This window comes from Chelonia mydas, chromosome 2 (genome assembly GCF_015237465.2).
Source record: "Chelonia mydas isolate rCheMyd1 chromosome 2, rCheMyd1.pri.v2, whole genome shotgun sequence".
Taxonomy (NCBI): Eukaryota; Metazoa; Chordata; order Testudines; family Cheloniidae; genus Chelonia; species Chelonia mydas.
The window spans coordinates 198,591,114-198,618,659 of record NC_057850.1 but is presented as its reverse complement, the minus strand read 5'-3'; the positions used below and the strand labels follow the sequence as shown (position 1 = coordinate 198,618,659).

Here is a 27,546-nt window from a genome sequence, read left to right as displayed (position 1 = left end):
ATCTGCTGCCAGCTAAAGAGAAGCGGTTAGTTCTAGCTTCAAAATGGATCTTCTAGAGTTAGGGTTTTGATACCAAGAATTATTTCTGAAAGACAGTGAATTAAATTACACTGTATAGGAAGGCAGCTGCTTCTCCCAAGATCATAGAAATTGCAGTTTATAATCTATTTTGGCCAAAACCCTCATATGGTCCCATGACATGTCCCTTATTAATAAACCAAGAGTGACAGATTACAAAATCCAAATTGTTTCATTTTAGCCTGTAGTTCTTTGGCACTTTTCTGCATTATCCCATGTATTACTAAGTGTACGAGGTCTGTCACAGGACATGCCCTCATCCCATTTATGGAAAGACTAATGAGCATGTCTGCACTCAGGAAGCAACAATTAGGTGAAGGTGGTCTGCCTGGGGAAGAGGAGCTTAAACAAGTGAAACTTGCCAAGGAGCGGGGGGAGGGGAGGAGTTTGCCCAGGAGGTGAGGCTGCTAGGAGCTGCTGTTGAGCTCCGGGAACCAAGCCTCTGTTTGGGGACAGACTGACACTACAAGGCTGACATGAGGCAGAGGCCCCAGAAGGCTGCTCCTAGCAGTGCTCTGCGGCATGCAGCCAGGGACTAGAAGTAATTGGACTCTGAGGGGACTTCGGGAGAGAACTGAATTCCTGCCAGGGACAGAAGGATTTCTCAGGAGTGGGGGCTCCTTTATGGGGCAAAGGGACAAGAGACCCAAAGGGTATGTCTACAATGCCATTAAAAAACCTGCAGTGCCAAGTCTCAAAGCCTGGGTCAGCTGACTTGGGCTCATGGGGGCTTGGGCTCACAGGGAGCCCAAACATTTACACAGCTGTCTTTAGCCCCCCTGAACCCAACTCAACTGACCTGGGCCAGCTGTTGCTGTGCTGTGGCTCTTTTATTGCAGTATAAGCATAGCCAAAGAGACTACACCAAGCCCAGGCTCAGAGTCAGCCAACTACAAGTCAAGAAAATGGTCAGGGATGGTCTAGATAATACTTTGTCCTGCCTTGAGTCTCTTCCAGTCCTGTGATTCTAAGAAAACAGAACTTGAGTAGTGTTCTCATTTAGATCAGTTGTGCTGTTGTTCAGTAGGGAGAGGTCAGGTCTCAGGTATACATTGTATATATCTTATATAAATTTAAGAGAGATGGGTGAGGGAATATCTCTTACTGGACCAACTTCTGTTGGTGGAAGAGACAAGCTTTTGAGCTCTGCTGAGCTCTTCTTCCTGTTTGGAAAATTTGATAGTCAGTTACTTACTTGAGCCTTCGTAACTTTTTAAAAAGCGAGCGCCACCTTGTGATCCAAGGGAATTAATGCTGCTCGTACAGTGCTGCTTTAATTGCTCATTGTTAGAGGCAAATCAATGATATGTGTGTATCATCTTGCTTAGAAAAGTTTGTGCAGATCAAAATATTCAATCATATAAATGTATTGTAAATACTGGAAAGGATACAATAAAGCCGGGAGTTTTATGATGTGCTAGGATTGTCCCAAAATGTTAAAAAAACAAAAAGTTGTTACAAATATCTGTGTGCATATCATGATGGGACAACTCAGGGTGACTATTTTTATGCTTTATTGGAAACTGTAAAAACAGTCAAAAGCCAAATGAGAGACTGCTTCAGCTACTGATGCTGTTTATCCAGATGGCGATTGCAACTGGAACGTGCAACTCCTTCAAAGTCCTTAAGAAAAGCCATTGTAAATTTTGACTTTAACACATTTATTCTCATTGGATGGATTTCAAGTTGTCTATATAATCACTTCATTTGTCTGTTGTTAAGCAATCGCAACTCTTCTCTGTACTAGTAAACGTTATCTAGAGTGTATAAGTCTTGCAATGGAAATAGCGAGACTAGTATGCTAAATAGTTGGGTTTGTTTTCACTAACTATACTGAATGTAAAGGAGCCAGATTGCACAACAGCAAGCAAGTTAACTGATCCTTAAAAGGAGACCGTCAACTTGAAATCTGGTCAGCTGTAAAAAGTGAGTTTAAAAGGAGCTTCAAAAGCTACACCTGCCCCTAAGCCACCCTAACAATGTTTCCAATCCACAGCCACAAGTGTGGTGTTACAATCAGGTTTTCCTCTTTTTTTTATTTTCTTTGCTTGGCTTTTTAATATTTTTCATTCCTGAGATACCCCATGCAAACAGGGACAACTGGCTAAATGCATATAATCAGTTTTCACTGTTTATAGAGTCAAAGCACTGAGGTTCTCCCCACCCCACCCCTTTCATGTCTCTGGTACATGAACATCACATGTTATTTACAACACTATCCATTTAAACGACATTTTCCCAACTTGTGTTCCTTTAATTTTACTTTCTTGAGTGTTTAACATCAGAATGTTTCCTCTGGATTTCAGACTGAAGAAATGCCATAAAAACCTATTTGACCGAATAAAAAAATGGCCCACAGGAAATTAAAAATTATACTGTCTGGCATATGCATGCTTCACTCATGAAGTGCAGATACAGTGACTGTGCTTAAGAAGCCCATACAGAGATCCATTGTCCTGAATTTCATTGCACCGCTGAGTCCTGGGACTTATTGCTTTGTGCTAGAGGGAAAAGTGACTTGGGATCCCAGCCTTTGAGAAATGCAGTACTTGCATAATCATGAATCCTCTCCTGTTTATCTCTGTTTTTTATCTAATATTCATGGGTTGGGGTGGGAAATCTCAAGTTTCACACACATTCTCTAACAGAAGGCAAGTATATTGTCAAGCCACAACTGTGGCCTCCTCCTGAGCGCTTAAACAAAGACAGCCTTTTACGTCTCTGGTGATCCATGGAACGGGGTATTGTGAAATGTCCCTGCTGCTAATGCACTGTGAGGTGAGCAACCACCTGGACTGCTTACCGCAATCAGCTACAAAAATGGGGGAAAAACAAAGTGATTGTGTCGTCCTTCCCACTCTGGAAAGAAAGAACCTCATCCAAAGATGGTGTGGGGAGGGGGTTATTAACACAGGGAGGTCAAACTCCATTCTGTGGAGAGCGCTGCATTACAGCTATGGGCCCTACCAAGTTAGAATCATGAACTACCATCCCTCCACAATAGCTATGCCCCACTGATAACAATAGGCTTCATCCTGAGAGGAGCTGCAGGTGCTTAGCAGCTCGCAGGGTCAGCCCCCACAGAAGGTTTGCCCAGAGAGCAAGTATAAAAATGTGGCCTATATCTAGTCACTCTATATTTTTAGAGCCAGTTCCTGGGCTCAGTTTTGCAGGGCCAACTTCTGTTGACTTCAGTGGGAGCTGCAACTGTGTTAAGGCCTGATCCAGTTCTACTGACTTCCGTAGATTTTGCAACAGGTTCTGTGTTCAGAATTTGACCATTAGCAAAGCAAAATCACTTAGGGCTTGTCTAAACAGTTCTTGTGCTGCAGATAGAGTTTAAAGCAATACAACTCTCTCTATTGTTGCCAGAGCCTTACTGGTATACAGGTACTTATGTAGCACTCAAGTTAAAACAGGTATGTAAAAGTATTTTCATGTGAATGTTTTGTTTAAGAACTAGATGGAATGCCAGGGCAGTATTTTCCTGGACCCTGTCCCTTTAAGGATTAGAGCCGTACTGCAAAGGTCAGAGGGGAGCCAGCTTGAGGGAGCAGGGATGCCGTCACTGCAGCGTGGTATGCTCCTGTAGGACTCCTGAAATAGTTTTGTGCAAGCTGGGTTTTTTGTACTTGTTTTCTGGGGTAATTTTTACTTATGGCAAAAGCTTCATAAAATACTCCTGTTTTAAACTGTCCCTGGTCTGTCAGTATCATTGCTAAATTGAGGGGAATAAGTTATTCCAATATAGGCACCTTTATACAGGTATAACTGTCTACGCTGCAGAGCTTGTGCACTTTAACTCTGTTAGGCCATGTCTATCTGTGCAGTGGTGCAGCTGTTCTGATGCAGCTGCAGCACATCTGCTGAAACCGCTCTACGCCGACATAGTGCTGTGCACATGAACGGTTATATCGTTGTAACTTACGTCGCTCGGGGGGTGGTTTATTCATACCCCTGAGCAACATAACTTATGCTGACATAGGCTGTAGTGTAGACATAGCCTTACTACATTGGTGTAGTTAAAGTGGTACAAAAACTACCAGTACACCAGGCCTTAGTGGGGAATAATGATGCAAGGCACTCTTAGTATCGCTGTTTCTGCCCTTTATGTATCTGGCCATTGGTGGGTTAATGATCTGTGCTCTCAGCTGCTGAAAGAACAAATTAGGCACACAATTGCAAAAGCGAAATTCATTAATACCCTGATAAACTGAATGGGTAGATTAAAGCACTCACAGGGCTGCTAAGTAAGGCTATCTCTGGTCACGTTTAGTAGACTGTCTTGTCTTATTTTTGAATACACTCTTGTGTGATGGCTGCCATCTTAGCTGACACACCAGGTGGGGACTTCCAGGGGTAAAAGTGTCCACGCTACAGCTTGAGCTAAAGAGCCAAGGTCGTGGCCATTGATATCCTCTGTGGATCAGCACAGAGAGGGACCTACAGAACGTGCTCACCAGTAGGTTATACTTGCATTCTGCAGAATCTGGGTACCTCAAGCACATTAAATTCAGCCATGGTGTTGGTCAAATGAGCTAGGGCTATTTTGCCATCTTCCCCCTGTATTAAATGAATACATTGCAGTGCAAAACACTACACCCTGTTCACTTTTACTCTCATTTATACAATAACAGCTGTCAGTAGCCACAGACCACAGTGGGTACTGAACTCTGACATGTGACAAGGTTGTTAACCTTTTGTAAACCTGAATCAGGTTGTGAGGTGGGAAATAAAGACCAGCCTCTCAGGGGTGTGTGTGTCATACCTTTATTACAGTAATGGACAGTGCTTTCACATGAACTCAAGTCCTGTTTATCTTTTATACACATTTTAAACGAGAAGTTATGAAACTCTGATTTCACACCAGACATGACATGTTCACACACAACATACACTTAGTTTCTTTGCACAGAAAAACAGGATGAAAATAATCATAATCGTGGCAGCTGTCTCCAATGGATAAGGATCATCTTACTGGGTCCAATTAAATATTTAGTTGAATACACTTTAGTTTTGTGTTGTGTCATTCACTTGATTTCAATGAATTTGCACCAGCATGATACTACAGTACTGAAGTAATGAATCAGGCCCACTGTCTCCTAATCACTGATCTGATGTGCTGTGACCAGCTTGTCTGAGATCAATAACATTACTGAAAGCCAGAACCTGATTTCCAGGCTTAAGGGCAGATTTCACAGGTGTTCCATCGTGGAACCAAGTACATCTGAATAGGTGGTTAGCTGCTGCAGATTGGCAGAATGGTCAGTATTTTGATGCTCCTACCTCTGCCAGCCATAAACCTTCTTGATCTTTGTGTCTAAACTGTTCTGCAGTGTTGCTGTATACTATTATATAGCTGCATGTCAGTAGTGGGAGAGAAGATTCCTGTACATATAATTTGTGGAGAGAAGATTCCGTACGTATAATCTGTAGAGAGAGTCCCCCAGCTGCAAAGTTTTGATCCACATCAGGCCTCTGGATTTGATTTTTAGCTCATTAAAGAAAGATTGAATTCTAAATCTGTGGATGCTTACATACAGGGATTGGTTTGGACTAGTCTCTCATTGTTGGCAAAATATTTTGGGGCTGAATGGAACTATAGAAATGACTCCTCCATATCTACCAGAAGTTATTCTTTTTAACTGCTTCATTCAGTTTAGTACTCTTTCATTTAAAAAGGGATTCACTACTTTTGGGAATAGATTTGTTTATATTCAGGCCTTTTCCTTTTTCTGCTGTACTAAAATTCTTCCTCTTGCTATCTCTTCAATGTACAGGGAAGTTCAATATGTTTCTACATTATTGTCTTTTTTTTGTACAAAATATCATTAAGTGCTTTGCAGTGACCGTTAAAGTGAAGTGAAAAGGAAGACTTTAAAGGACTAAGAGGAGGCTAAGACTTCAGGAGCAGACATTAAAGTAGATGGATATTAGGTCTGATTGTAGAGTGCAACAAAACCATGGAGAACTATGAAAAACAGGAAGGTAAAACTGAAGCAGATTCAGAAATGGACAGGAAACCATTGGAGATAAACAAATGATTATTAGTGTGATCCCATTTTTCTGACCCTAGTAGTTTTGCCTCAACCTTCTATGTTCCCTGAAGCTTACAGAATTGTGATTTATATACAATGTTAAGAGAATGGCTATCATCAAGATGGAAACTGTTGAAATGAAAAAGGATTTCAGTAGAGATGGTGAGTGAGGATAAACTCTAGTTGTGTGTTGGAGGAGGTACTAAGAACTGCAGAGAATGGAGGTGTTGGGAATTCTATTCAGTCAAGAATGACTCCAAGATTTATGGACTAAGATCAAATTTATCTTCTGAGTTAAAGATGAATCAAAGACATAGGAATATGGAGACTGTCAGGATGGGTAAACTGATAGGAGATACAAGGATTTAAAGACTGAGTTAATGACATTTTAGATTTGGTTTTATCCATAATATCTGGAGTTCAAGCTAGGAATGACCCTGAGATGTCCTAGACAGAAATCATAGCTAAGCTAAATACTAGTTAAGGTGGTCCTTGAGGTGCTCTGTAATAAAGAGTAAGGGGAAACTTCTCCTTTCCCCCCCTTCAGTTCAGTGAAATTGTTACAATCAGATATAAATTAGAGCAGAAGATGATCAGCCACTGTAGGGTGAGTTGAGACAGGGGTCTGTGATCATAGGTATGGAACATCATTGACCATACCAAGAAAAGTAGCCGTTTCATTAGTGAGGATACTCAGGGTGAAATTCTGACTCCCCTTAAGTCTACAACAAAACTACAATTGATTTGAGTGGGGTCAGGACTTCACCCTAGATGTCTGACTGGATCCCATGTGGAGAACAAAAAAATGTATAACGTGCCAGGGCAAAGATAGAGGGAATGGCAGAAAGTGGCTGTTAACACACACAGAGGAGTAGCTGGGTAAAAGGACAAGGACATAATCTATGGAGACATGATGACCTTGTTGCCTGTAAACTTTTTTTAGATGGTGTTTTGTTAGTGACTTTATCTTTGGCTGGAGTAAACTTGGCAGCTACTGCAATCTAGAGGTGCTAGTGGATTGCTAGCAAACAGTGGTTGGCTATGATTCTGCAGGAAGGTCATTTTGCCCTCTGTACTGAAACTAATTCAGTTGGCAAAAGTGTTGTGTTGGGTTCATTTGTGCTGAGCACCTGTGGAGTTTGGCACCAACCTTCTATGGAATATTGTAAAGGAAAAGGAAATTTGAAAATTTTTCCGGTGACTTCATAGAAAGACTCTCTGCTATGGGGCCTGCTCTTAATACAATCCAGGGGCAGTTTGATTAATGGTGGGTCATGCCGTCCCATAGAATGACTTTACTGACCTCAGAAATAACCGGACTGGATTTTATTTAATCTTTTGTTTTTTCAAGTGCATTTCATACTTGTAAAATGGGCTGGTTGGCTGGAGTGTCCTGGACATGGGAATATGTTTTAATAATAACACTGGTACCTTTATTTGTATTACCATAGTGACTAGGGGCCCTAGTCATGGATCAGGACCCCACTGTGCTAGGTGCTGCACAAACATAGAATAAAAAACAACCCCTGCCTTAGAGAGCTCACAATTTATGTATGTCCTGGGAAGGATCGAGCAGTCCCTGCCAATTGGATGGACTAGTTGTAGAAGTGAGTGGGTAATTTCCATGTTTGTTCACACCCTTCTGTTGAGACTGCCAATGTCTGCAATGTGGCTAGAGAGACCACTTGGCAGAAAACTTTCAAAGTATTTTTTTCCTGAAAACTGGCTTTTTTTATTTCTAATTTTGTGTGTGACTTGTCCATGTTATTTTCATTTCTCATGAAAAATATTCTGCATTCTTGGATCTTTAACATTTTTTGAAAGTTTGGAAACTAGCATTTGTGGAAACTCTTTTTAAAAGTAAAGTATCTTTTGAGGGGTTGAAACAAAAACAACTTTTAACATCTTGAAAACTTCCACAGAAACTTCTCATTTTGCCACCAGTTCTACCAACAATTCACTTCAGACAGGCCACTTACAGCTATCTGAGAATAACTGTGAACTGGATTTGAAGCGCTGACCAAGAGGTGAAAGGCTCTGTATTCCATTCATATTCACCTAATCATGTCCTCTGACTTTTTGCACACGCACTGGGACATTTTTCTCTCCAAAATGGCCCCAGATATTGTAGCATAGTTAGTTAGGCTTTATTTAATAAAGTTAGGCTTTATTTTTTTAAAAATTTATTCATCATAGGCCAAACTCATAGGTACTTATTCAGGTACAGGCATGCTGCAATTTTCCAAAAAGGGCCATAGTTTTGGAGTTAAATGTACCCACACACAACCACAGCATATATCATTTGAAAGCTTATTTTATGTACATTTAGATGAGGTATGATGTGGAGCTGTCCAATGGTGCTGTAAGCCTGTAGGTGAGGTGAAATGATGGTACCAAAATGAGAAAATAGTTTTTTGCACAGTTTCAGAAACACTGCAACATGACTGACTAAGTTCTTACTCCTGAAGTTAATTTCAACACCTTAATATGGTGTTAAGTGATCACAGCTACCAAAGGACAATGTATTAAAAGATTTTTATTGGTTTTGCATTAGGTATTTTGAGAAATAATTAAGCTGCTTAACATATAGCAAAGTGGCAAATATCAACATTTAGCAATATACTAATGTGAAATATATTCACATCACATTCTTAATTGTCAAAGCATCTCACAAATGATTATAATTTTCTATATTTTAAATTGAAATTTACTGAGCAGATCAGTCTCACACTGAAGGTTGTGAACCAGTAGCAGTAAATTGCATGCCCAGAGTTTGTACCGCATAATGGGTAGATATAAACGTACAAGAATTCCTAATGTAATGCTTTGCTACATACAACATAGCATCTAGTCTGCCTGGTAGAAGGTTTTAATTTGTAATTGTCTATGCATGCAGTACTAGTCTTTGAAATATTCTAGAAACTAGCTTTTTAATTCAGTGATGCTTATGCACAGGTTAGTATTAGAGAGGACAAAACAGTGGGCTTCAGTTAAAGTGCTCACTAAACAAAAATGACAATTCTGAAAGTAATTAAGCACAAATTATGTTAGATATGTCTGTATATTTGTACAAAATGGAAAGTGTGGTGGTAATGCTAACAACATGCTTTGGGAATCTTACCTTTACAGGAAAGTTACAGTAGAAAGACATTGACGATACAAGCCGCTTAAACTGTACATCAAGGAGGAAAAAGCTCTCAAACTTTGAAAACTGTGTTATTTCACAATAAAAGCAAAAAAATGCAAAACCGTCAAAAGCTGCTAGTGCTGGACAGAATTCTGTGATGCTGGCAGCAGAAGCCAGGAGAGATGAACTGTATTGGTGGCTGCTGAATGAGTTTTTCTAGTTTTGCAAATCATCTAATACTCCTATCACAGGGATTGCTTTCAGAACTACTCAAGCAAGTTGAATTTGGCATGTTAGAGTTTAACTCAGGAAAGACACTGAATTTGATCAGATTCAATCATGTTCACCTGCTTCTATAGCCACTAGAAGGAGCATGTTCTCCACTGCTTGGTCCTGTTGTTGTTTGTTTGCTTGCTTGAGGAAAAATAGAAACATTTTGAGAGAGCGACCATCTAAGGGAGGCAGCGCTCCAAACAGGAAATCACATGTTATTGTCCAGAATACCCGTGAAAGACTTAAACTGCACCCTTGGCAATCGTCACTTACCATGCCTTTCTTTCTACTTGAGTAAAATGAATTTTAAATCAAAACTATCTGGTTACACTGCAACAATAGTCACCTTTTGTCATTTTATTTTATCAGCTGATTGAAGAGAGAGACAATGATGTTGTAGCTTTGTAGCAGCTTGGAGAGAATAAAACCGTACTTCTCTCAGATGTAGAAACTGCAAGCTACTCCAGAAGCAAATTACAGGCAAGTCTAGAAAACCACTGATTCTGCAATTTCATCCCATGGACAAGGCAAGCCTACCACTGTTCTGTGCAGCACAGTGCCATTAGCTGATGTCATCCAAGCTGCCAGCCGTCTGAATCAGGAACTTAAGTCATCCAAGTGTTTTGTGATGTTCTCCTGGCAAGTGAGCCTGATGAACAGCTTTCAAAAGAACAAGTGTTTTTTGTATAATGTCTCTTCAATCCTTCGTCTGAAATAGCCAAAAAGAAAGCTTCAGAGTATTATGCAAAGCCATATCATCCTTCAGAAGACCTTCAAAGAAGGTGCCTCTGAAATGCAGAGTGCATAGTATTTAACAGTTCTAAGATTATCACATCACTGCACATAAGCCTGGCTGCACAGCTACACCCTGAGTCTGGGTCTCACAATTTAATTTAATACTACAACTTCGTGGATTCTGCATCAATGATGATGACTGGAGATAGTTTATCATTAGTGCTGCAAAATCTGAAGTAGTCTTCAGGGAGGTGTGTTCTTCATGGGTGAGATTTCCAGCAGCCTGAAGAAAACATAGTTATCTATGTAGAATGTAGAAACCACCGATGAAAAGAATACATTCCACTCAGTGACTGGAGTGGTATTTCAAGAACAGTCTGCAAATAGTCCAGCATCACAAGAAATATCATTGTAGCATGGGAAAGAAAAGTCACACACTTTCCCTGGGCAAACAGAGTCTCTTACTCAGCATATGAAAAACCTAGAACACATCCAGAACCAGCTTGCCATGGAAAAAGCACTTGAGAAAATAAATTAGGTTCATTTGTAGATAAACAGGTCTGAGATCTCTCCTGGTGGTGGGTTTTTTGTTTTGGTTTGGTTTTTTTTGGGTCTTTTTAAGACTACTACTTTGTGATGTCCTACCAATACGAAATGACATTTGATATTGTTAATCAGTTGACTCCATTTTGGACTGGTTTCAATCACAAGCTTGCAGCAAAGAGCAGCTACACAGCAGTTGTATATACACCTCTTCTGGAGATCAAATCAAACCAGCTGACAGGGCCACAGTCCATACTACAGTGCTGAAATGTCAGCAGCTGTAGAACATTAGCATGCTGCCTGGACCATGGATCAGCCGCTCTATCTGTTGCCCAGCAAGTGATATGGACTATCCCAAATTAACTTAGTACCAATGGGATTCACCCGGGTGGTCTTCACAGCCTGTGTTGTTTTATTGCACGTATTGGGGAAATTTTGGGGATGGCTAGACCATCTTGTTGATTCTGGTGTGTAGGCAGCTTATACGACAAGCAAATACTTGGTCGTAAGTAATTCAGCTGTGCTCTTTGTGGCTTGACTCTCTGGCATTTGAGGCAATTGTGCGCTCTGAAACGCTATTCATTTGCCAAGTGGTGTGAGCAGGGAGGAGGTACTCGTATAGTTCCAGCATTTGTCTGGCAAGTGTTAGCTGACACTCAAAAGGTGTCATTAAAGAACTTGATGCTGTAACCCAGCATATGCTACCACTACTGGAGGAATTTCAGACCTGGGGGGTATGCCCAGTTTCCTACATTCAAGTTCTGGGATCACTTTCTCCAGGTTTTGCAGATACTACGTCTAAATGGCTGAGTCAGAGGATGATTTGGAAATTTCTGTGAATGGCTAGCCAACTACAAAAGCAGTTTCTCCTCCCTTGGTGTTCACACTTCAGCTGCTAGAAGAGGACCTCATCCTCCCTAATTGAACTAACCTCATTATCCCTAGCCTGATTCTTTCTTGCATATTTATACCTGCCTCTGGAAATTTCCACTACATGCATCCAATCCATGCTCCAATACGTCTGTTAGTCTATAAGGTGCCACAGGACTTTTTGCTGCTTTTACAAATCCAGACCAACACGGCTACCCCTCTGAAGTTTGACACCATGCAAGGCACTGCATTTAGCCGTATGAGTGGAAATCCATCAACCTCATGAAGAAACTTGCACAAGTACAGACAGATATCATCTTCCTTTCCAAATGCAAACAGATGGACATCATACCAAAGGGACTGAAGGTGAAAAATCCATTGCTATCTACATACTACACAGACCACAGTGAGAGATTATGCCATACACTATCAAAGAAACTGAGGAACCACCTGATCAGCATCCTATACAGCAAACAGGAAACCATCAAAAAGGAGCTCTCCAACCTGGAGACTCTCATAAATAACCAACCTTCCATACAAACGGACTTTACTAAAATAAGACAGGAAATCTACATTACACACTTCACCTCTCTACAAAGGAAAAAGGACAGTAAGCTGTCTAAAATCCTACTTGCCACACAGGGCCACAACAGTGGTACCCCTAACTCACCCAGCAATATTGTCAATCTGTCCAGCTACACACTCAGCCCGGCAGAAGAGTCTGTCCTATCTCGGGGACTCTCTTTCTGCCCTGCCACCCCCACTACCATGATACAGTTCTTTGGTGATCTGGAAGCCTACTTTCGCCGTCTCCGACTCAAAGAATACTTTCAAGATAACACTGAACAGCACACTGATACACAAATACCCTCCCACCAACAGCACAAGAAGAAGAAGTCCACACGGACTCCTCCTGAGGGTTGAAATGACAGTCTGGACCTATACATAGAATGCTTCCACCGATGTGCACAGGCAGAAATTGTAGAAAAACAACATCGCTTGCCTCATAAGCTAAGTCATGCAGAACGCAATGCCATACACAGCCTCAGAAACAACCCTGACATTATAATCAAAGAGGCTGATAAAGGGGGTGCTGTTGTCATCATGAACAGGTCTGACTACCAGAAGGAGGCTGCCAGACAACTCTCCAATACCAAATTCTACAGGCCACTTTCCTCAGATCCCACTGAGGAATACACTAAGAAACTGCACCATCTACTGAGGACACTCCCTACACTAACACTGGAACAAATCAACATATCCTTAGAGCCCCGACCAGGGTTATTCTATCTACTACCCAAGATCCCTGGGTAGTAGAAACCCTGGACACCCCAGCATTGGTACTCTCACTGAAGGACTGTCAGGATATTTGGACTCTCTACTCAGACCCTACGCCACCAGCACTCCCAGCTATCTCCGTGACAAAACTGATTTCCTGAGAAAACTACAATGCATTGGTAATCTTCCAGAAAACACCATCCTAGCCACCATGGATGTAGAGGTTCTCTACACAAACATCCCACATGCAGATGGAATACAAGTTGTCAGGAACAGTATCCCTGATGAGGCCACAGCACAACTGGTTGGTGAGCTCTGTAACTTTATCCTCACGCACAGTTATTTCAAATTTGGTGACAATCTATACCTCCAGACCAGTGGCACCGCTATGGGCAGGCTCCCACATGGCCCCACAATATGCCAACATTTTTATGGCTGACCCAGAACAATGCTTCCTCAGCTCTCGTCCACTCATGCCCCATCTCTACCTACGCTACATTGATGACATCTTCATCATCTGGACCCATGGGAAGGAAACCCTGGAAGAATTCCACCACGATTTCAACAGCTTGCACCCCACCATCAACCTCAGCCTGAACCAATCTACATGGAGGTCCACTTCCTAGACACCACGGTGCAAATAAGTGAAGGTCACGTTAACACCACCCTATACCGAAAACCCACCGACCGCTATGCCTACCTTCATGCCTCCAGCTTCCACCCCAGACACACCACACGATCCATTGTCTACAGCCAAGCGCTGAGGTACAACCGCATTTGGTCCAACCCCTCAGACAGAGACCAACATCTACAAGATCTTCACCAAGCATTCTCAAAACTACGATACCCACAAGAGGAAATAAGAAGACAGAACAACAGAGCCAGACGTGTACCCAGAAGCCTCCTGCTGCAAGACAAGCCCAAGAAAGAAACCAACAGAACTCCACTGGCCATCACACACAGTCCTAAGCTAAAACCTCTCCAACGCATCATCAGTGATCCACAACCCATCCTGGACAACAATCCCTCACTTTCACAGGCTTTGGGAGGCAGGCCTGTCCTTGTCCACAGACAACCTGCCAACCTGAAGCATATTCTCGTCAGCAACTACACACCGCACCATAGTAACTCTAACTCAGGAACCAATCCATGCAACAAACCGCGATGCCAACTCTGCCCGCATATCTACACCAGTGACACCATCACAGGACCTAACCAGATCAGCCACACCATCACCGGTTCATTCACCTGCACGTCCACCAATGTAATATACGCCATCATGTGCCAGCAATGCCCCTCTGCTATGTACATCGGCAAAACTGGACAGTCCCTATGTAAAAGGATAAATGGACACAAATCAGATATTAGGAACGGCAATATACAAAAACCTGTAGGAGGACACTTCAGCCTCCCTGGACACACAATAGCAGATTTAAAGGTAGCCATCCTGCAGCAAAAAAACTTAAGGACCAGACTTCAAAGAGAAACTGCTGAGCTTCAGTTCATTTGCAAATTTGACACTATCAGCTCAGGATTAAACAAAGAGTGAATGGCTAGCCAACTACAAAAGCAGTTTCTCCTCCCTTGGTGTTCACATGTCAGCTGCTAGAAGAAGGCCTCATCCTCCCTGATTGAACTAACCTTGTTATCCCTAGCCTGTTTCTTCCTTGCATATTTATACCTGCCTCTGGAAATTACCACTACATGCATCCAATGAAGTGGGTACTCACCCATGAAAGCTCATGCTCCAATACGTCTGTTAGTCTATAAGGTGCCACGGGACTCTTTGCCGCTTTTACAGATCCAGACTAACACAGCTATCCCTCTGAAGCTTGGAAATTTCTCTCTCTCTCTCTCTCTCTCTTTGCCCCTGCCTCCGCCCCCCCTCCACCCCCCACATGCATTTCCAGACTACTTACTGCAAAGAGGCTCAACTACGCCAAGTGGATACCAGTCTACATTCTTGATATGTTAAATCTTCCTACACAGAACTGTGTATCTGCCAAGGCAGTGAAGACTGTGGTAACCCATACACTCTGACAGATCATAACGGTGAACAAGATGTTGACTAGAAATATCACCAATCTATTACATTTCAATGATACTTGTATAAATTATTAGACTTTGTTTTAGCTGTGACCTCAAATTCTCAAAGATCCCATTTTATGTCTTGAAATAATAGTCATTGAACTAATGAACAATGACCCCATCTACAGGTCAAAATGGCTGCTTTGAAATATTTGTATCAGTTTATATCTGTTTCTATGGTAATGGCACCACTTGACAAATCCATATCATCCTCATCTTAATGTAGAGGTAATAAATTTTCAAATGACTGTGTGTGTGTGTGTGTGTGTGTGTGTGTGTGTGTGTGTGTGTGTGTGTGTGTGTGTGTGTGTGTGTGTGTGTGGTGGACAGGGTACATTATCAACCAAATCGGTGATGTCTGTGGCTCACCAAGTAAATTTTGAATTTCATTGTTAATAGTGGTTCATCCGAGAGAGAACTAGGTGGAGACCTCACAACGTGATTAAATAAAATATATTAGCAGAGCTGGTTTATAATTTTCCAACAAAATGACTTTTTGACAGTTTCAGGTTTTGACATTTTCAATTAATGTTTTTCTGATTTATGAAAAACTTTTGAGAGAATTTCATCATCTTGGATGTGGAGGGGGTGGGGAACCCAGAGGCAGAGGGTAACTCAGAGGTCAGAGATGCATGCAGCCAGGAGCTCTTTTCTACCCCAGAGGAGGCTAGCCAGTCACAGCTGTCAGATGTTGGTGAAGCGCAAACAGGAGAGGAGACCCCGGTAGGTGGATCTGATTTTGGGAATTGCTGAAGCGAGTTGATGGAGGCAGGAGGTTTGCAGAAAGCAGACTTGTGTCTCTGTGATGCACATACCACCACATGCCTAGTCTGAGTGCCTGAACAGGCTGTTGATTGATTCTCTCACTTCCCGGGAATCTCTCTCAGATCTCCAGGAAACTCTCATGGAGATACTGGGCAAACCACTGCTCACCCTCAGCAGCGAGATATCTTCCATAATGATCACATCCTGTGAAAAGTGTGGGGACAGGAATGATTATCAGGCCCCTCCTACAGTGCTGGCTCTCCCCAAGAGCCATGTGCCCAGTGTGCAGCAGCGTCCATGATTTACCCTGCCCCTGTGGCTAATCACCAGTTTGGGGGACTTGTGGCTCATGTGTGGTTGCCTGGGGTCAGCCTGTTAGTGACAGGTGTGTGAGTACTGGCTGTGTTTTAAATCACTGAATCAGTGTTCTGTGTGTTGCAAACAATACTGCTTCTGTAAAATGTTGCGTTTAAACTTCACAGAGATGACCCTCTTTGTTATCTGCAGCTGAATGGCTGTGCAGAATTAGAAAGTGGCCAAGAAGAACTAAGGAGGACTTTCTGCGTGAGGTTATGATGCACTCCACAGCCAAGAAGGAGGAATTGAAGGAGTAGCGGGACAGCGAGATGAGGGACTGAAACGAGAATGTGGCATGCCAGAAAGAAGCCACGGAGCGGCTCTTAAACGTTATGGAGCGCCAAGCAGACACGCTTCAGGCGATACTAGCTCTGCAAACTGAGCAGCTCCGTGCCTGCCCTCCCCTGCAGCCACTGTCTCAAAACTCTTTCCCATGTTCCCCCCAGACACCGCCAACACACTTTTATCAACCTCCTGGCTCCAGTCTCTACCCGCAACATTCCACTCCTCCCCCCTCACAGACTGTGGACTCCCACTACCCACTGCACTCAACACCCATCCCTCTGCAGTTTGGCCCTGCTGAAGTACAGCACCCGCTGCACTGTACTCCAGAGGAAAAGGTTGGACATGATCCCTGGACATACTCAAATCTCTAGCTGTCCCAGGACCCCACCTCCTCCTGAGACCTTCCCTTCCCCCATACTCCTCACTGCTGAGGGGTTGTTTTTTTGGTTTGACTCTCTCCGCAGGTGGTTGTTTTTTAATAAAAAAATTGTGTTGGTTTGAAAGCAAACAGAGCCCTGCGAAGCAACAGACAATAATGTTAAAGCTTCATATTTCATCATCTGCACCAGTCACCTCCTAGCATTACAAACACTGCACTCCCGAGCATCGCAACAAATATTAGTGGCTTTCAGCTGCAAATTGCTGCATCAAGGCATCCCTGATCCTTACGGCCCCACACTGCGCCCTTCTAATAGCCCTGCTCTCTGGCTGTTCAAACTCCAGGCGCTGAGCCTCTGCAGTCCAGCCCTGAGTGAAGCTTTCACCCTTCCCTTCACAAATATTATGGCGCGTACAACACATGGCTATAAACATAGGAATATTGTCATTGGCCAGGGTCAGCTTCCCATATAGGCAGTGCCAGCAGGCCTTTAAATGGCCAAAAGCACACTCAACAGTCATTCTGCACTTGCTCAGCCTGTTGTTGAACTGCTCCTTGCTGCTGTCAAGTTGCCCCGTATATGGCTTCATAAGCCATGGCATTAGGGGTAGGCAGGATCTCCCAGGATCACAGTGGGCATTTCAACTTCCCCTACGGTGATCTTCTGGTCTGGGAAGAAAATCCCTGCGTGCAGCTTCCTGAACAAGCCAGTGTTCTGAAAGATGCGTGCATCATGCACCTTTCCAGACCAGCTTGTGTTAACGTCTGTGAAATGCTCACGGTGATCCATTGAGAACCATTGAGAAATACCCCTTGTGATTAATGTCCTCGGGGGCTAGGTGGTCTGGTGCCAGAATTGGAATGTGTGTGCCATCTATCACCCCTCCGCAGTTAGGGAAGCCCATTTTTGCAAAGCCATCTGCAGTGTCATGCACATGGCCCAGAGTGATAGAATCATAGATGATTAGGGTTGGAAGAGACCTAAGGAGGTCATCTAGTCCAATCCCCTGCTCAAAGCAGGACCAACACCAACTAAATCATCCCAGCCAAGGCTTTGTCAAGCTGGGTCTTAAAAACCTGTAAGGATGGAGATTCCACCACCTCGTGGAGAGTCACGGTCTTTCGGAGAAGGATGCAATTAATAGCCCTGCACACTTCCGTGAACACAAGTCCAACGGTCGACTTTCCCACTTCAAACTGGCTAGTGACCAATTGGTAGCAGTCTGGAGTAGCCAGCTTCCACAGTGCAATCACGACGCACTTCTCCAATGGCAGGGCAGCTCTCATTCTCTTGTCCTTACGCTGCCAGGCTAGGGCGAGCTCATCACACAGTCCCATGAATGTGGCTTTCCTTATCCTTATCTGCAGCCACTGCTCATCATCCCAGACGTGCATCATGATGTGATCCCACCACTCAGTGCTTGTTTCCCAAGCCCAAAAGTGGTGTTTCACTGTGGTCAGCACCTCCGTGAATGCCACAAGCAATCTTGTGTCATAGCTACTATGCGTGGCGACAGTGCGGGATCCATTCCTGAAAACCGAAGAGGCAGGGCGCGCAGTACACAAACGGTTGAAAGATGGTGCCAAATGTGGACGGAAGCACAGGGATTGCTGGGATGCAAAGCAATGCATCACGGCGCATTGGGACAGGACCCAGGATGCCCCGCAACCTCCTCCGTCTTCCCACAAGTCTTAGTGGCAGAAAAGGAAGAAATGCTCTGTGGATAGCTCCCCAGAGTGCAACACTCTGAATATCGCTGCAAGTGCCACAAGTGTGAACACGCTATTGCGCAGGCAGCTGACAGTGTGAACACACAACAGCGGTTTCCCTTCAGCGCTCTCTGAGCGGTGCTATAACTCCCGGCACTGTAACTCTGCCAGTGCAGACATGCCCTCAGTATGGCCCCTCCAGTGACCAGGGTCAGATCATCCTAACTGAGTATCCTCCTGGGTTCATAAATGTCAGTGACTCCTAAAGTAAAAGCCATTAGCACCTTTAGCCATAATACAAAGCATGTTGAGATCCTGGGATGAATGATGTTGTTGCAAAACATTAGGTAAAGAATGAGCTCCTTAGTAGCATGTAATAGTTACAGCTCCGTGTTCTCAAATCACGTAAAGCCAGTTAAAACTATTAGCAGTAAAAGTACATTTGGATTTTATGAACACAGCTGCATTTAAAAAGATAAATTATGTTAAAAGTAAATGTGCCTACTTGATTCAACCTCCTCTTTGGCACATGCCTAGATCTGGTCAAAAGGAAAAGAGAGATTCTGCTCGTTCAACTGCCTCAAAAAATGTCTGAAGACTAAATGGAAGCTAGAGTGTAAGAGTTTATTTTAATGAGCACATCATAGATTAACACCAGCAACTTGAAGTTATATCACCAAATCAAGGCTGTTTCCATGGGAACGCCTCCAATTCCCAAGAACTGCTGTTAATGCACCAGTAAAAGCAAAAAATAAAAAGCTGGACCCAGGCTCCCAGGTCGTGAGCAACATGGCAACTACACTTTCAAGCTTTGTTATAATGGAAAAGAGGATATTTACATTTTGTAATATAAGAATGTGAGTAAATACAAGGTCCCAGCCTGTGAGATGCCCTTGACTCCTGTTGAAGTCCAAAGGGCTCCAGGGCCTTCAGGAACTTGGAGGATCAGGCCAGGGTATATAATTTCCAACTACTCTAGCTGTACTGTGTCAACTCTCATTACAGCAGAGTGTAATGTGGGCTCTGCTAGTGAAATAGTTTTCATCAATATAGTAAATCTGGCCCTGTCTGAGTGATATCTTTTGCAGTTAAGATTATGACCAGCAATTGAGAAATAGGTCCAGTGATTGAAGGATGTGGAAGTTGGGGATGTGGGGGAGGGAGGAGAGAAATATTTTCAAAAAAAGAGAAAAAGGTATTAAGTAGATTCCTTCCTCCCCTCTGCCCTGAACGTACAGCCTGAAAGGGGCATTGAATAGAATAGAAAAGTAAAGCAATGAAAATCAGAGCTGCGCCTAAATTTGCTCATTTATTATTTTTCCTTCTCCTGTTTATCTAACTGCCCCTCTCTTCTAGCTAACAGCAGGCTCTCTTCTGCCATTGGCTCTCACTGTTATGGTGTGCACCCCTGGGGTTCAGTGCCTGGCCCACCTCTTCTCTGCCTTCCTCACTATCTGTCCAAACTGCACCATATCACATACTGCACCTATCCCTGGAAATGCTGGAACAAATTTCCTCACCTTCTTCTCAGAAATCTCTTCAGAGGCTTCCTGTCCATTTCAGGCTCCAGAATGGCTGTTCTGTCAATGCACACGTCCTTGTCTCCCTGACAGCGCCTCTTCCTATTATCCAGTTCATTCCCCATACACCATAAATATCAAACTTTCTTCTGCCCCTCTTTTTCCTACACTGTCGCATTAATTGGAATAGTCTCTCTCCACTTAATGGACTCCTTACCTACCTCAAAATCCCACCTCAAGAGCCATTCTTCCTTTGGCCTATGAGTCTTCACTTTCTCAGTAGCAAAACATCCATATTAGAGTCTATCTCCACTTGTAAGAAAAATATTTTTAATCTCATGGTTCTGTTCTTTAAGACTGCAATTATGTGGGTATATCTTCAATTTAACAGTAATTTTTTTATTGATAGGCAAGTGTGTTAGTGGTACATTGTTCCAGAGTTTTGCAGTGAAGTGCTGAGATTCTGGGAAGGATTTCACTAACTGCTTGCTCAAATGTTGTTTTTAAAAGATACAAAAGGCCAAATTCCCCTCAAGCCCCCCTCCCCTCCCTTTCCCCCCCATTTTTAAGGCGAACAGGCACAAGATGTAGAAATATATGCTTCTTTGTGGATCAAAACTTATGGTCATAGTTACCATAATTGTGTGTGAAAGTCAGACATTTTGCATATACAAATCACTATGTAGTCATATTTTGACAAATTTATGCCATGATCCCATAATCTGACCCACACAGACAGACCCCTGCACTTGTGCTTTGCAGGACTAGGGCATATGTATTACTCTTCTATTTCACCGTTTGCCAGAATTGTAAGAGTGAATGAACCTTAGGACAGATATAATTAAGAGATCTAGGAGTTGAGGCGTGTCAATTGTTTCAGTTAAAAAGAAGGAGAAGTTAGATAAACTGAGGCATTTGTACAATACTCAATTTGCATGCACAATGGCAGGAATTGTGTGCGCAAATGTGTGTGAACCTTGGGTATTTGTTTTTAAATTCTGTTCCATAATCCTGTTCTTGGTACTCTGAGTTGCATCTTGCCATTAGACAGTTAGATTTGAAAATTTTGGCCTAAACATTACGCATGGCTGCCCTGACAAAGGGACTTCAGTATGAGTACAGGTCTGGCCTGCAATGACTACGGAATAGAGAGATTTTTCTATCTTTACAAGGGAAGTGGAAAAGGAAAACACCGTCTTGAAAAATGCTGATGTTTGTGCCCACAAATCACATTGTACTGCTTTAGTAATACTCCCCCTAGTGGAAATGAAAATGTTATCCCGTTCCATAATATAACATTTAATGGCTATAGCAAAACTCTCAATGCCAGCTATTTGGAGTGGGTCTTATTTCATGGCTATGATTTAAGAGGAGAGTTTTATTGTCTCATTTTGGTAATAGTCTGTTATACTCTGAAAAGAGACTCAACGTATTGTAGCAGCACACTTACCTGCCGTAGCTAATTCTGTACACAGTCTCATGGGATCATGTCCCAGCTAGTGCTTAATCCTGCAGTTCTGATGCAGGCAAATCTCCCATTGCTTCACTGATTGTCTTGTTCGGCAGAAGGCTGTAGAACTGGATCTCTTATTTACTGTTTAGCTGTTCAAGACCTGTCCCCAGTTAGTCAGGATTGTCCCACTTATTTGTCTAGGTACAAAGTGGCCCCCAACACTGTAGTATCTGAAAGCCTCATAATTATTAACTAGTTTATCCTTGAAACACTCCTGTTTTTATATTTCAGACTGGGAGCTGAGGACCAGAGAGATCCAAAGGAATGGCAGAGCCAGGAATCGAACCCAAATCTAGTGCCTTGACTGTGTAATGATAATACGTTCTCCCATAGACTCACTAAAGAACAAAGAAAAAGTAGGCAAAGAAAACTCAGGTGGTGTAGGAAGGTAGCAGTATGTGCTATTTATTCACTATAGGCCCAGTCCCGAAATCCTAACTGCAGCTGCACTGAAGGCAGTGAAGGATTTTCCCAAGTAGGTCATGAGTAAAGACTTTGGGATTTGGATGAAGAATAATACTTAAACTCACCAACAATAACAATACTAACATTTTTAGAAGGCATGATCTCTGAATGTATTTAAGAGAGATTACAAAGAGTACTTCTGCTGCACCAACTTTTCAGTCCCTGCATGCCTGATGTGCGTTAGTATGGGCTGTGAACTGTGTATAATCTTTCTCTAATTTTGTTCAGGCAAAGAAAAGAGCATTACACTTTTCCCAGATTTAGGATCATATTATCAGAGATGACAGTCTCAAAAAACCCTACCTCCATCCCCCAGAAGAACACCCCAACAAGGAACATATCAAATATTAAATCAGTACTAGCACTTACTCTGTATAATAAATAAGATGGCTGAATGCAACAAAACAACTTCTGTGAACATTTGCATTTTTAATTAATGTAGTTCTCTTTAATTTGATTGGATAGTGCAAAATGTAGATGTTAGTGCTATTTGTATTACTTCATACTATTTAAAACAGAAGATTCTTAAACTTAACTTCTCAGATTGTGTCTCTTTTTTTATATTAATGGAAAATTAGTACTTTAGGTAAAAAGAAAAGGAGTACTTGTGGCAACTTAGAGACTAACCAATTTATTTGAGCATAAGCTTTCGTGAGCTACAGCTCACTTCATCGGATGCATACTGTGGAAAGTAGAGAAGATCTTTTTATACGCACAAACCATGAAAAAATGGGTGTTTACCACTACAAAAGGTTTTCTCTCCCCCCACCCCACTCTCCTGCTGGTAATAGCTTATCTAAACTGATCACTCTCCTTACAATGTGTATGATAATCAAGTTGGGCCATTTCCAGCACAAAGCCAGCTTTTCTCCCCACCCGCCCCACAAACCCACTCTCCTGTTGGTAATAGCTTATCTAAAGTGATCACTCTCCTTACAATGCGTATGATAATCAAGGTGGGCCATTTCCAGCACAAATCCAGGGTTTAACAAAAACGTGGGGGGGGGGGCGCGGGGGATAGGAAAAAACAAGGGGAAATAGGTTGCCTTGCATAATGACTTAGCCACTCCCAGTCTCTATTCAAGCCTAAGTTAATTGTATCCAATTTGCAAATGAATTCCAATTCAGCAGTCTCTCGCTGGAGTCTGGATTTGAAGTTTTTCTGTTGTAATATCGCAACTTTCATGTCTGTAATCGCGTGACCAGAGAGATTGACGTGTTCTCCGACTGGTTTATGGATGTTATAATTCTTGACATCTGATTTGTGTCCATTTATTCTTTTACGTAGAAGAATAAATGGACACAAATCAGATGTCAAGAATTATAACATCTATAAACCAGTCGGAGAACACGTCAATCTCTCTGGTCACGCGATTACAGACATGAAAGTTGCGATATTACAACAGAAAAACTTCAGATCCAGACTCCAGCGAGAGACTGCTGAATTGGAATTCATTTGCAAATTGGATACAATTAACTTAGGCTTGAATAGAGACTGGGAGTGGCTAAGTCATTATGCAAGGCAACCTATTTCCCCTTGTTTTTTCCTACCCCCCGCCCCCCAGACGTTTTTGTTAAACCCTGGATTTGTGCTGGAAATGGCCCACCTTGATTATCATACGCATTGTAAGGAGAGTGATCACTTTAGATAAGCTATTACCAACAGGAGAGTGGGTTTGTGGGGGGAGGTGGGGAGAAAAGCTGGCTTTGTGCTGGAAATGGCCCAACTTGATTATCATACACATTGTAAGGAGAGTGATCAGTTTAGATAAGCTATTACCAGCAGGAGAGTGGGGTGGGGGGAGAGAAAACCTTTTGTAGTGGTAAACACCCATTTTTTCATGGTTTGTGCGTATAAAAAGATCTTCTCTACTTTCCACAGTATGCATCCGATGAAGTGAGCTGTAGCTCACGAAAGCTTATGCTCAAATAAATTGGTTAGTCTCTAAGGTGCCACAAGTACTCCTTTTCTTTTTGCGAATACAGACTAACATGGCTGTACTCTGAGACCTGTCATTATACTTTAGGTAACAAATTCATGTGCAGGAATGTTTTTTTTTTTTTTTTTAGAAAAGATTAATTTTAAAAGAATAATGGAGATTATTCACAGAAGGCAAACTTCAAATTTTCTTTTAATGAAAACTTGCACCAGAAACCTGATTTTTCCCTGCTCCCACCCCAGATTTGCCTCAACCAATAAACCAAGCAAAAGAGAACCCCCTGCCCTCCCGCATCTGTCTCATCACAGTGAGGGCCTTTAGAATGCTGAATAGTCTCTGTGAACAGTTTGTGAATGAGCTGCATAAGAAGAATTATTTGTAAATAATTTGGCAAATAATTTTGAATAACAAAATCAACAAAATTATACCTTCCTTGTGAAAAGAAAAAAAGGTGGAATGTGTTAGAATGAATAAATTATTTAATCTTAGGGGTTTATAGTGCCACCTATCACTGAAGTATCCAAGAGCGTTCCACATTAATAGCAATAGTGATGTCCCTAGTGCACTTCCTGCAGTCGGACACCCTACGATGTTCTCCCATTATGGGGTCAAAACTCTGCTTGTGGTAGGGTGTTTTTTTTTAATGTATTAAGATACTTTTTTTGTAGTTTGCTTTGTTTAGAATTTTTTGGATTGGTTGGGGGATTTGGGGTAGAATGAGTTGTCAGTGTCATGAGCATTCTGATGGTGGAAAAAGTAAAAGGACAACCATATAGTTAAGAATAATTATACTTTAATATTGAGTTCAGAATGGTCCTTTTAGCCCCTGGTACAGAATATGAATGGGGAGAAGCTGTTTGTATTAACTGATATTCCTTCTTTCATTAACCAATGTTATTCAAAACTACATTTCCATTATGGGTACAAATGCTCACTAGCTACCATTCACCCATCACATATTGCACAATACCACCACAGGCCATGCTCAATATGCCTTTATGGGCCACAGCATCAAGAGGCCACTTACCCACTATATATAGACCACAGACTGTGCCCCTGCCTATCTGAGCTTCCCTGTATTTCTGGATCACATTATCATTGGTTTGGGCTGTTGCTAGTTTAGGCATCAGTAGTCCCTTAGCAATTACAGGCCTACAGTGAATTTAATTTTCCACATACTGGTCTAAACTGAGGTGCCAGAAAAGCCTCATGTCGGCCCTCCCGTGAAAGTGTTTTTTAAGGGTGTAAATTCAAGATGGGATTAATCTGAACAGGATGTGTAAGAAAGCAGCTGTAAATCCCAGGTATGGTGGCTGAGCACGATGAAAGAATGAGACTGATGAGCTAGGAGTGTTACACAGCTCAATTCACGAAGGCTAGCAGGAAAGCTGCTCACTGGTACAACATTCAACACCCATTAAGGGCGAGCAGCTAAACCCATAGCACCCAAAGCAACTCTTGTAGCTGCTCAAGCCAAAATACACAGGAACCACAGAGAAGGTCACATTGAAAGCATGGGACCATTACAGACTGCCTTATTGGTGAAATGGATACATTATCTGATCTACATTAAAAAGTATTTTTCCTATAATCAATTAAAATATATATTTAAATATTCCAAAATTGGAATTTTTTAGAATGGTAAAACATAATATAATCCATGTATTCAGAGCTAGATACTGCAAAACATTAATAATGTATTGCATTGATACACTTGATATAAAACTATTTTACTGATATAGGTATAACATATAGTAACTATACTAATTTAGTTACTTAATAAAACTCAGTAAAGGTCAGTATAAAATGATGGGAAAGCTTCATCTCTTTAGGGTGGTGCAAATTGCATTCTTCCAGCCTGAGCCCATGGAGCTAGCTGTGAGGAGAAGGAGGAGGATCTGGGGGAGGCAGAAGACAATGGGGCTCTGTGCAGGTGTCCACCTGCGCAGAGCTGATTATAGTCCTTGGGGCCTTTTTTGGCCACTTACACCACCACTGAATTGCTGTAGTGTGATTTTCCCCCTGACACTGGAAGACCCTCTCTTGGACATGCCCCACCTCTTTTTTGCAGCTACACCCAGATCCCTGGATGACTAAACAGAGTTAGACAAATTTTAAATAGTTTGGCACTAAGCCCTTTTTTCTGACTAACACTTAATGTACAATAGGGATATGTAACAAAGATAACTACTGCTGGCCAGGTGTCAAGAATATAATACTTAAGTGTGTTTGAATCATTTGGCATATAAACTATGTACTGTGTGTGAAATTTACCACTGTATAGAGCACCAAGATGAGACCTATGCACTACAGCAACCCCACTAAAGTCCTTCAAATAGGGCTTAGGTGGTACTTAATTCATGCATAGTCCCGCTGCACAAGGTGAATTTCATCCTAATTACTTACGATGGTTTGGAAAGGGGAATAATCCTACACTTTAGCTAAACAATCCACAGGATCAGCAAGAAACAACTTTTAAAAAATATTGCTCTGCTTTTTGGTTTCCTCACTGCTCCTGTCTCTGTATTTTCCTCTTTATGCTGAGGCAATATTTGTGTATAAATATATAACCTGATTTAACCCAAATAGGTCATTTCAGTTTAATAATATAGGTTCCAAGCCTATTCCATAAGAATTTGTGCAAGTAATTCTGGATGTAAGCAGCCCATAAAATTGATCTCTAATCTAAGCTAAAGAGCACTGTCTTGAAAAATTGACACAAAAACTATTTTAAGATTTGGCACTTAAATCTCTCCCTCAAGTACATTTTCAATGTCATTTTTCTTCTTCTTCACGTAGAACAAAGTTGGGTTTTGATTGTTTGGCACACCCACTCGAAAAGGGACTCATCCCAGCCTGGTGTAAATGAGGGAGGGAGGGAAGGATGGTGGGTGAGAGAGAGTGACGGAGTGGGTTGGGTGGGGTGAGGCCTAGAAAAAGAGGTGGGGAAAAGGTGTTCCGTTTTGTGCGATTAGCAAATTGGCAACCCTTTAAGGTGCAAGTTAAGCACTCACTGGAAATGTGTTTAGAAGACTCTAAAACCTGTGGAAGCAACTGGAGCAGATTATTGAGGCCAAGGATTTCCTGGTTTGATAACTAATCTGAAAACTGATTTTAGCAGAAGACAGAACAACGGGAAAAGGGATTTCCATGATTTAGAATTCCAGGGAAAGACTTTCCATACCCACAACACAAAGACAGTGGTCCACAGCCTGCCAGCATAGCCTTTCAACATCCTCAGTGAGATGAGATTTCCATTCTCTGGATCTATGTGAAATGGATTTGCGGAGCCTTGGAACTACTTAAAAATCCTGCAGGATGTAGAAACACCTCATTTAGATTTTCTAAAACACCTGAACATGATTTTCATTGATACAGCTCCAAGGAAATGAGCATCCAGTTACCTGAAGCACCTAGAAGGGGCTGGTGATTAAACAATCCCCAGATTGAGGATTTTCTGTTATACAAAAGCAACCATAAACATTTCTCCTTATTCCTGAAAAGTGTGGACAGAGCCTTTCAGACCACAACTTGATTGTGTGTTTCTTCCCGCTTGAGCTTTTGATAAAGGAGAATCACAGA

At 42.2% G+C, this 27,546-nt stretch overlaps 1 long non-coding RNA gene across 1 annotated transcript; it reads left to right on the top strand.

Annotated features, from left to right (window-relative positions):
* The first annotated feature begins 541 nt into the window (after positions 1 to 541).
* Positions 542 to 22,513, top strand: LOC122464700. Its single transcript, XR_006288977.1, has 3 exons — positions 542 to 731; positions 21,791 to 21,867; positions 22,253 to 22,513. It is a non-coding gene; the product is annotated as an uncharacterized LOC122464700 (long non-coding RNA).
* Positions 22,514 to 27,546: the final 5,033 nt, after the last annotated feature.